Here is an 11,109-nt window from a genome sequence, read left to right on the forward strand (position 1 = left end):
TTTGCATCAGCTAGTATTTCTTGATTTTCACTGTTGTCAAGTAATTCTATCACTCCTGTTTGAAGATTGAAGATAACCACAAAGAAATGATCGTGTTGTAAAATTGGCACGAGCACTATAGCAACCTCCTTGAGTGATAGAATTCCAAAAATTGCCATTTGTTTTTTGATGTTGTCTAAATACACATCCAGTCTTTCTTTGTCTGTGTAACCCCTTGACTCAACATAATGGTCACTTGTTTGTATAATAATTAAAATGCCGATGATTAAAGCGTTTATTAAGCGTTTTATAATAGTACAGAGAAAGTAGATTAATTTGTACCAGCACAGTGCTTGAAGCAAAGAATCTGAATGGTGATGCTGCATATTTTTTCTTTTCTTCATAGTTCATTAGTTCAATGAATGCATCAATTGCATTTGTGGTTATATAAATGCCAGGACAGTAGCTTTCAAAGATCACCTTGAACGACTCTGTGTGAGTGGACTTGTAGACCTCCTCCCAAATGTCTTCAAGACAAAAAAATATATACTCTAAAATTCTTCTTCATCTTCTGTGACACTAGTGGATAAGTCAACCTCCCACGGAAGATATGGAGATTTCACTTGTCACAACCCGACTTAGGGCCTAGGTGTGTGACCAAAAGTTGGTACCTGTTTTGTAAATGTATCAGAGTTTAGCGGAAGTCTTTAAAAAGTATTAATATATTTTGAAATATTAATTTATTTATAAAACGTTATTTATAATAAAATATTAATATATCTTTTGAAACATTTTATTTATAAATCTTTATTTTTTAATAATATTCAATTTATTTGAAAAGCTTTTCGGATAATAAATATATGTGTGTTTTATTTATAAATCTCGTTTGATTTTACAAGTCATATTGTTTATAATCTTTTAATAATTAAACAATGAGCCATCTCTACCTTGCAAACATCCACTTCATGAATGGCTCTAATTCTTGATGCTGTACTTTTCCTGAAATGTTAAAAAAATACGTCAGCGATATGCTGGTGAATACGTTGACGCTAAAAATATTTTCTTTTACCTTGTTACCCCTCGAGGGTTACGCAAGCCTCGGCCCATCTTGCTTAGGAATAACAAAGTTAAACAATCATCATAAACTCGAGTCTCTGCACTAGGTCACCTCAGCGAAACACCGCAACGTTTATGACATAACTTAGGTACCATAAATATACACATGGCCATTCCTCACTCGGACGTAGCTTAGGTCCGGCCCATCGTGGCTGGAGGTCGTGACCAAGCGTGGTGCGATGTGCCCATCGCGTTCCACATATGTAAGGATCCAGACAAACGTATACCATAGCCTGAGGGCTGGCTTATACTCTTATTTATAATCTTTTTTTTAGAGACACATAGCCTTTTGTAAAGTTTTTCATATAATCAAGTTGAATCGTTTGAAAACAAGTTTATAAAAGTTGGGGCGTATTCACCTTTTCAATGGGATCGGCTTCCAACACCGTCCGTTAATCTTCCTTCGCTATCTCGCACCTATAGTACGAGTATAACATTCATTAGTCGGATACACGATCCGGCTTAAGACCTTTAGTCTTATTTATCTCGATGAACCTTTAGTTCATTTTCTCTTTTACTTTAAAACATTTAGTTAAAAAGTAATCTTTATAAACCTTTAGTTTATTTATAAAACCCGACGTTTCTTCTTCTTTAAGAAACGTATTCTTTTCTTCTTTATTATTTAAGTATACTCATTATACTTAAATAATATTTTTCATAACAAAGAATAATCTTATATATATATATATATATATATTCATATATATTATATCTTTCTTTTCTTTATTTTCTTTGTTATACTTTTTTCTTTGATTATCGAGAACAATTTCGACTTACGGTATTAAGCCCTTTCAATATTTTATTATTATTTTGGTCGGGCATTATGCCTACCTTGTTCGCCTTATTATTTTCTAAACTCATGGGCAGCACTTCGACGTTGGCATGTATATCGAGAGTCTTGATCAACACCTTCCTTCACGTAAAACGAGGTTCACCGGTCTTCAAAACTTGTCGGCACGCACTTCGAGGCGGGGCGTCGGGTCGTCTCGGGATGGCTCGCTTATCAAATGCGATGTCATCGGTGTCAAAGAAATAACTCGTCAGAACTTTTACGCATAATGCGACACCGCCCATTAGCCTTGATGTGTCGACATGTAGGCTTGCCATGTGCTTGGACACACGTCATTTTTCCGTGGAGGTTATGTTGTGTATTGCGACGGAGAGAAGGGTCGGTTCATCGCGCAGCGCGACACCGCCCAAATATCGGGTTTTGTGAAGCTCCATAACGTATCGCGATGGGCTCATACTTTGCTCATCGGGTACCGTGACGAGTTCCAAAACTCAAATTTTAAAATATACTAAGACGGTTTTCAAGTGGCTCGTCGAGATTAAATGTTTTGACACAACCATGTTTCTACTACCGCCACCGGGAACATAACTACTCGTGATCACCACTCAGTTATTCTCTTGGTTGGTTTGAGGTAACAAAATGTTATCATCACTATAGTTTGGTGACAACAAACCCTCTTTCTATTATTACTCAAAATTGTGGTAACCAGATTGTGTTATGGAGAAAAATGGTAAGTTGATTGTAACATGTGTGTATTTATATATAGTTTCATGGTTATTAAGTTAACAGGTGTTAAAACATGTTACGAGGTGTAAACATGAAGGATACGTGGACACTTAAATTTTGTTATGCTGTCCAGGACTATTATGTGTAGGGGTTAAAACATATATCATATTGTAATAATGTTTGTGATACTAATGATAGTGTATTATTTAAGAATAATAGTTTTAAAGACTTTCCATGTCAGGAAGATTCTTGTCATGCATGTGCTATTTAGATAGGAAACATTTATACCAGTAGTACATAATAGTTATATTTATTCATCCTTTAGACATAAAAGGATGATTAATGTAATAATATTAACGGTTGTTTAGATATTTTATAAATCAAACTTCTCTCATCATTTTTTTTAAACGCTAGATTAATGTTTTTCTTTTATATATAAACTGAAATGTTTAATTTATATCTCGAGAACATGCATAAGATATATTTACGCCCATTAACTTATGTCGGCTATTACTTTTTATCCTTTTAACTTTTAAAGGTTGACATTTTTGATATGGATGTTTGGTGGGTGTTACATCACTGTAATGAGGTTATCACTTATTGACAATCCGGTGTCAACTGTTATACATAAAACAACTCATTTTAAATTTGACTGAAAATAATTTTAATTATAATTAAATACCTTCAACCCCTTTTGTTTTTTATTTATAATTGTTGGCAATAAAAGTCACAAAACTGCTTTTGTATTAAAGAGATTAAACCACCACACTTATACAAGATACTTTAGCCACCTGTTTATACTAAAACATTACAGCATAAAATCTGCATAATCTTAAAACAACTTGCATAACTAGTTACAAGTTACAACCTTATCTTCCTAGATATGCAAACCTCCATTATTTTAACTTATCCTAATATAACAACTTGACACACAAGTTGTTTACACAAAACATCATTTTACTTAATCTAGAAGTCTAACCCAACTTCTGTTTTGACTGACCTAAACATTGACTCGTCACCCGTATGTTAACAACCTGTGAAAATAACGATTAAGTCTAACAATAATTAAATACCCTCTTTAGCCCACTCAACCACTATATTAACAAATTTATCAAAATATGCACATGAGACATTGTTTTCTTGACCTGCATCACCTGCATCATTTTTTACGACAGCCAAAGACGTTATGTTCAAAATAACAGCCTAAGCGTTTTATGAGTGTTTTTAACTGTGATTATAATTAAGCTGGTACATATACCTTTTTGAGTAGCCAATGGATCACCAACATCTGAATCAACTTCATCACACAGATGTAATAAGTTTAAAATAACAGCATAAGCGTTTTATGAGCGTTTTAATTATACTTATAATTAATTTAGCCCAAATACCTTTTGAGTAACTACTGGACCACCAACACCGACATCTGAATCAACTGCATCACACAGATGTAATAAGTTCAAAATAACAGCATAAGTGTTTTATGAGCGTTTTAATTATACTTATAATTAATTTAGCCCAAATACCTTTTTGAGCAGCCACTGAACCACCAACACCAACATCTGAATCAACTTAATCTATTGTTGCAGCTATATAAGTATTGGGATCTTTCAACTTAAACAAAAATAGTTTTGAAATGCGAAAGAGAAACTTGAAAGAAGAAAATATAATTTTTTTCTCACCTAAATTAAAGAGTGATAAGCGTTTTATGGTGTCAGTTTCTTGTGTTTTAGGGACCACATTATTAGTGAATCTGTTTTGCCATTCACAACATCTAGCAAAGATATTTTGATTTGATGGATGTCTATCCTTTCCTTGACTGACCAACTCGTTGATCTCTGAGCAAATTTTATCAAATTTCTTCAACTTTTTATCCATTGCCTTATTCCAAGACCGTAAAAAGAAAATATAGTTATTGTTAATTCAAAAACATTTTCAATGTATCCCAACCAGTTGTAATGGAGTTAAATAATAGTCAACTAACTCCTGGGTGTGTGTTCCCAATGGCATTCGCAAACTTAAAGGTGAATAAACGCTTACATAATCATCCAAATCTTGTTCAGCTGTTTGATCGACATTATCTGTTTCAGATGCACTTTGACCATCTGTTTTTAATTATATATAATGTTGTTATATAAATGTTGCATTACATTAAATACATATAGAAATAAGAGATATGAGTGTTTTTTAGAAGAAAATAACAAGTTTCTCACCATGTTCTTGTTTCTCACCATTTTCTTCAACTCCAAGCTTACCGGCAGATGCATCACCATATGTACCACCAGATGCAGTCTCATCAAGCACCTTCCCAGCAACACTAACTGTCACAGGAGCAGCAGCAGCAGCTTCATCAAGTCCCTTCCCGGCAGCACTAACTGTCACAGCAGCAGTAGCAACAGCGTAATCAGCATCAGCCGCATCAGCAGTCTCATCAAGTCCCTTCCCGGCAGCACTAACGACCACAGCAGCAGGAGCAGTAGCAGCCGCATCAATCCCCTTCCCTTCAACACTAAATGTCACAGCAGCAGCAGCAGCAACCTCAGTAGCATCTACAACATATACCTCATCTTCTTCTAAGGGAGGACCATTATTCTCCAAGTATTTTTCTATCTTATTAAGAGTAGTTGTTGTTATGTAGTTGACTGTAGGCGTTGTGACGAGAGTCCCAAATGGACCATATTTTATCTGGTATTCATGTGTGTAAAGCAGCACAAGGAAGGTGATCAGACCGTTGTATTGAGCGTTGATATCTCTCCATTCTTCCTTTGTCATTTTCAAGTTTTCAATAACATAGCTGCACCAGTCCATATTTGGAATATCCGAGGTTTTATCAATTGCGGTGATGAATCATTGATTGACTGTTGTTGATTTTGTCATAAATCCTATATAGGTGTTGAACAACACAAGAAATTAATCTTAAACAATTCACCTTCTCCTTGATCTGCGGCCAGTTTCTCTCTCACATGCTTTATACTTATTCTTGGAGTCGGGAATTGATTTTTGAACAAATCTGTATTAACATCTTCCCCCAATCTAACTCTACTCTTGTCAAAAACAGGAATTTTACCCATTGGTATCCCCAACACTTCATGTAGTTTTTGTGGTGTTATCTTACTAACACCGCTCCCAATGTTCAATTCATTTAAACGGTTATTGTAGTTCATGAGCAACCAATATCCCAAAGTTGTTGGAGTTTGGGTCACTTGAAGTCGTAACATTAACAAGAAACCCATTTCTTCTACACAAGTTTTTTGGGCAGGGGTCATTGCCTTCACTGCATCAACAATATTATAAGGTGCACACCTATTCTTTAATTTTTTGTCTACAAATTCAACAAAAGGTTTTCTTGATGTCCTCTTGTAACATCCTAAAATTTTTATAATGTTAAATAAAAGAAAGTTATGTTTAGTGATTTCACGTTTTAGTTATTTAATGTCGAGTAAGGAACGGGTCATGGGCTTAGATTACGTAAGATGGGTTAAATGAGAATGGGCCTTGGGTCCGTGGGCTTATAAATACCCATCCCAAGCCCAAGATATCATTTTATTTCCATCTTTCTCTTTTACACACTCAAAAGCACACACATAACCGACCGAGATCCGAAGTCGAGACCCGAGATTTTGCTGGTAGATCTGAGTTGGAAAGGTAAGAACTAATCCCGCAAAGCTAATATTACTGAAAATGGTTAGGATTTGACGGGTTAATCGGACCCGAAACACAACTGCCCAAATCGGACCCCTAAAACGTCGATTTTAGGCCGATTTGATGGTTGGGATTTGTAGGCGCCGATCATACGATTCCGTGGGTACCAAAATCGAGTTATTTGGCTAAGAAACGAAGGAGTTATGGGCAAACAGATCTGCAGCGCGACAACTTCGCCTTCATCTGGGCAACTTCGCCTTCAAGCGATGAACTTCGCCTGCAAGCTAAGTTCGCCTGATGAACTTCGCCTGCAAGCCAAGTTCGCCTGATGATAAGTTCGCCTGAAGCCAAGTTCGCCTGATGGAAACTTCGCCTAAATGGTAACTTCGCCTAAAAGCCAAGTTCGCCTGAGGTTTAACTTCGCCTAAAAGCCAAGTTCGCCTAAGGTTTAACTTCGCCTAAAAGCCAAGTTCGCCTAAGGTTTAACTTCGCCTGAAGCCAAGTTCGCCTAAGGTTTAACTTCGCCTAAAAGCCAAGTTCGCCTAAGGTTTAACTTCGCCTGAAGCCAAGTTCGCCTAAGGTTTAACTTCGCCTGAAGCCAAGTTCGCCTAAGGTTTAACTTCGCCTAAAGTGAAGTTCGCTTAGAAAATAAATTAAAAACCTAATGGAAAATGTGTTAAGGCAGTTATCGAAAATAAAATTTTTCCAAGCTGACCTGGCAGCTTAACCCCAGCCAGGGGCTCTGCCCCTTGGACCCCGCTAGGGGCTGCCGCCCCTAGAACCCCGCTGCCAGGGGCGCTGCCCCCGGACCCCCGTTCGTTGTGGGTCATATATAGATAGAAATACAAAACTAGTAGTAGTAGTTAATTGATATGTGTAAATATTATACAGTTAGCCGAGCCCAGTTAAAGAAAGGAATTACGATCAACGGCGAGCGTAACAGGATCCAGGTGAGTTTCTAGCCCCATTCCTTGTTATGTTTTCGGGGCTGTGTGCATACTTGATGTGTTGTTAATACATTTATCCTAAGTGATAAATGTATGCCATATGTGATATATGTGATATGTATGAATGATTGCTTGATGGTTCGTGAACGATCTTCGGATATTGCACGTACTGTCAGGTTGTAACGTTATAAAGCCATATGTGATATATGTGATATGTATGAATGATTGCTTGATGGTTCGTGAACGATCTTCGGATATTGCACGTACTGTCAGGTTGTAACGTTATAAATATGGCAAGTATGATATGTATGTTTAGGTGTATGAACGTAATAAAGTTAATAAAAGAAGGAAATGACGATTGTATGGTTGTATGGTTACGAAAAGGGTACCAAGCCCTAATAATACTCGAGGTATGTTGCATGTTGTATGGTAACGAAGAGGGAACTGAACCCTACTAATATTCGAAAGCAAGGGACCAGACCCTTATAATATCTGTGATGTAAGGGACCAGACCCTTAGAATATCTGTGATGTTAGGGACCAGACCCTTATAATATCTGTGATGTTAGGGACCAGACCCTTACAATATCTGTGAGGATAGGGACCAGACCCTTCATAATATCTGTGATGTTAGGGACCAGACCCTTATAATATCTGTGATGTTAGGGACCAGACCCTTATAATATCTGTGAGGTTATTGGGCGAAAGGCTCTTTAAAACGTATGATTATGAATGTAAAGAAAGTATGTAAGTAAGAAAGAAAGTATGTAAGTAAGAATGAAGGCATGAGTACTTATGTGTGTATGAAAGAAAGTTATGAGGTTAAGTACGTATGTATGTAATAAGGTATTGTGTGGTATTGTATGATTAACTAGAACTCACTCAGCGTAGCTGACTTTTAGTATGCACGCAGGTGAGTAGGTTGAGACAGCTGGCTTGAGTGGAGGACACATGGCAGAAGACTAAAGCCTGGCATCTGAAGATCTGATATGTTTTATAAGTTATGTTTTGATTTTGAAAGACAAGAGGAATGTTTTAAGACATGATTATGAATTGATATGTAATGTTTTATGAAAGTTTTATATTCCGCGTAAAGTTTTTAATTAACTCTGATATTTAGAACTGTGTTTATGAGTAAATCCAACACGAAAGTAGGGTTACCGGTAACGGGGCCTTACACCTCTCGGCTGGCTTCTATTCTTTAATGGCTCTCTTTTTCGGACGCTGAAAGTCCGGGTCAGAGGTGCTGTGTTCCACCTCTTTCCGCTTTGACATCAACTTGTAAATTTTTGTGTCAAGGTCTAAATCAGAGTCTACTTCCACAACATGTTTTGTTTTTACCCTTTTCACCACCGGAGCAACTTTTTTAGTCTTCCTTTTATCTGTATTTTCATCTCTCTTCTCGTTTAGATGCTCAGCTTTATCAGTCTTGATTTTTTCGACAACTGAATCACAAACATACAATAAAACATGGGGGTAGGGGAAAACAAACGAATCACAAGTAAACAGAAAACGCTTATCAAACATCACATTGATAATTCTCATACCAAAGCCATAACACGCATAGCATATGCTTATAACATGCTTTAATATTACACATAGATTTTAGAAAAACAAAGATATGTATTACAACAACACGATTATAAAACGCTTTAATACATGATGGTAGCTTTCCATAAGATGATTTAAACAAATGCTTTACAAAACTCAATTACTGATGCTTAAATTCACAGCGGTTACATTTTAAGATTAATTAAACCTAAAACACTAAAAAATCATAAATTAACACCTTTTCCATCTTTATTCTGAGACCTATCGTGCTTGTGCTTCGTCCTAGGTTCTGTTCCAGAAGTAGATGAGTTAGGGTTCTTCATTTTCTCATTATGCTTGTGGTTGTGCTTGTGCTTCGACCTTGTGCTTAACAGTAGAAACGAATAGTCGATGGTTTTAAGGAATATTGACTTACGAGGTTGTGCTTCACAATTGAATTTTGGGAATAACTATCGCCGTTAGGGGGTAATCATTTGACCCTTTTAATAGAAGGCGAGGCGTGTGCTTTTAAATTTTAATCGTACGGTTAGGTATCATTGTACAGCATATGGGTTCAGGTGGTCATGATAGTGGTGGACGGCGGCAGAGGTGTGGTGGTTCGTGGTGGCGGTTGTGTGGTGGTGGGTGGTGATGGTGGGTAGCGGGTGGTGGTGGCGAAGGTCGGTGGTGGTGGTGGCGGAGGTGTGGTGGGTGATGGTGGCAGAGGTGTGGTGGGTGGTTGTGGTGTGTGGTTAGTGGTTAGTGCTGGAGGTCGTTGTGGTTAGTGTTGTTAGTGGTTGGTGCCGGTGGTTGTGGCGAATGTGGGCAGTGGATGGTGGCAGTAGGTGGTGTGTAGTATGATTGAGGATATGTAATCCATGAGACGATGACGGTGCTATCTCGTATGATGACCATGATGATTGGCCCAATTATGACGACGAAGATGCTAATATAATGATACCCACATGAATACATGGATATGACAACCTGGGTTGGTGGTGATTATCATAATGATGCTGCTAACCTATATGGTACGGTTTGCTTACGCTAACCCATATGATGGCGACTATAAATCGTATGATGATCATGATGTCTATGATGATGATCACACATATATATGATGATGATCAATGTAGGTATATACCTATATGACAATACGCCATGCAGACGCACACACACACACACACATATATATGTTGATGATGATGGTGACACCGATGTTTAATGACATGTAACCCGTATGATCGACGACGACCATGATAACGTATACGATGGTCATACTGATGGTAGCCTGTACGACTGATGATGTCATTTGATGACGACAACAATTCATAAGATGGTGCCGACAGTGATCGCTAATATTGGGCGTTTTGTTTACGATAACCCATACGATGCTGACTACATCCCATACATGGCAATAGGTTGATGATGATGATGATGATGCTGTTGACGATGATGATGACACTGATAACGAGATATTTGTTACCCGTACATGGAAATAGGTCATATATATGTTGGTGTTGATGATGCTGTTGACGATGATGATGATACTGATAACGAGATATATGTTACCATCATGACCACGTTGATTACCCGCACGTCTGATGATGATGCGGTTTCATGGTGACGGTGATCGATGATGATGATAACCACTATAACACATGATAATTATGATAATTTTATGATGTTAATCATCATCATAACACATATGGTGATGATGATAACCTAGAAGATAATAATGATACAAAACTACATACTTATTCATTATGATAATGATAACACTAGAATGTTATGAACTTCTCTATTACGAAGTTGTAAATCTTATCCATATAATCTTACTAATGGTTAAGATAAGATAGTTCAATAATGGATAAAATTTTAATTTTATTTAAAAAATACGATTTTTTAAACCAACTCAATTTTTAATGAAATTTATACCAGAATGTTCATAAAAAAACTAACTAAGACTATGTTTTTATATTTTTTTAAAAAGTTAAATATAATAAGTTATAAAACAAAAACCAATATATATATATAATTAAATGTGTAGAAAAATAGAAAAATAAAATAAAAATTCAATCCAAACTAGATTGTGATCACGGTCCCACCAATTCTCTATTTTTTCTCTATCTATAAAATATGCAGTAGAGATAAACATTGGTCCTCTATATTTATTCTCTATTTTTTGTCTAATTTTGCCTGCTCTTTTTTTCCCTCTCACTTCCCATTTTCCCTCTCATTTCCCATTTTCCCTCATTCCTCATTTCGCATCTCAATTCTGAAATTTGCTTTCTGTGCCAAAAATCAATTCTCGATCTTCAGGTGAGTTACATTGTTTATGTGGTTCCTCGCATCCCTCTCCACCTTATGGTAGAAATCCCCT

This window comes from Bidens hawaiensis, unplaced genomic scaffold, assembly GCF_021521415.1.
Source record: "Bidens hawaiensis isolate Kalapana, Puna unplaced genomic scaffold, B.hawaiensis_p1.1 tig00016826_1, whole genome shotgun sequence".
Taxonomy (NCBI): domain Eukaryota; kingdom Viridiplantae; phylum Streptophyta; class Magnoliopsida; order Asterales; family Asteraceae; genus Bidens; species Bidens hawaiensis.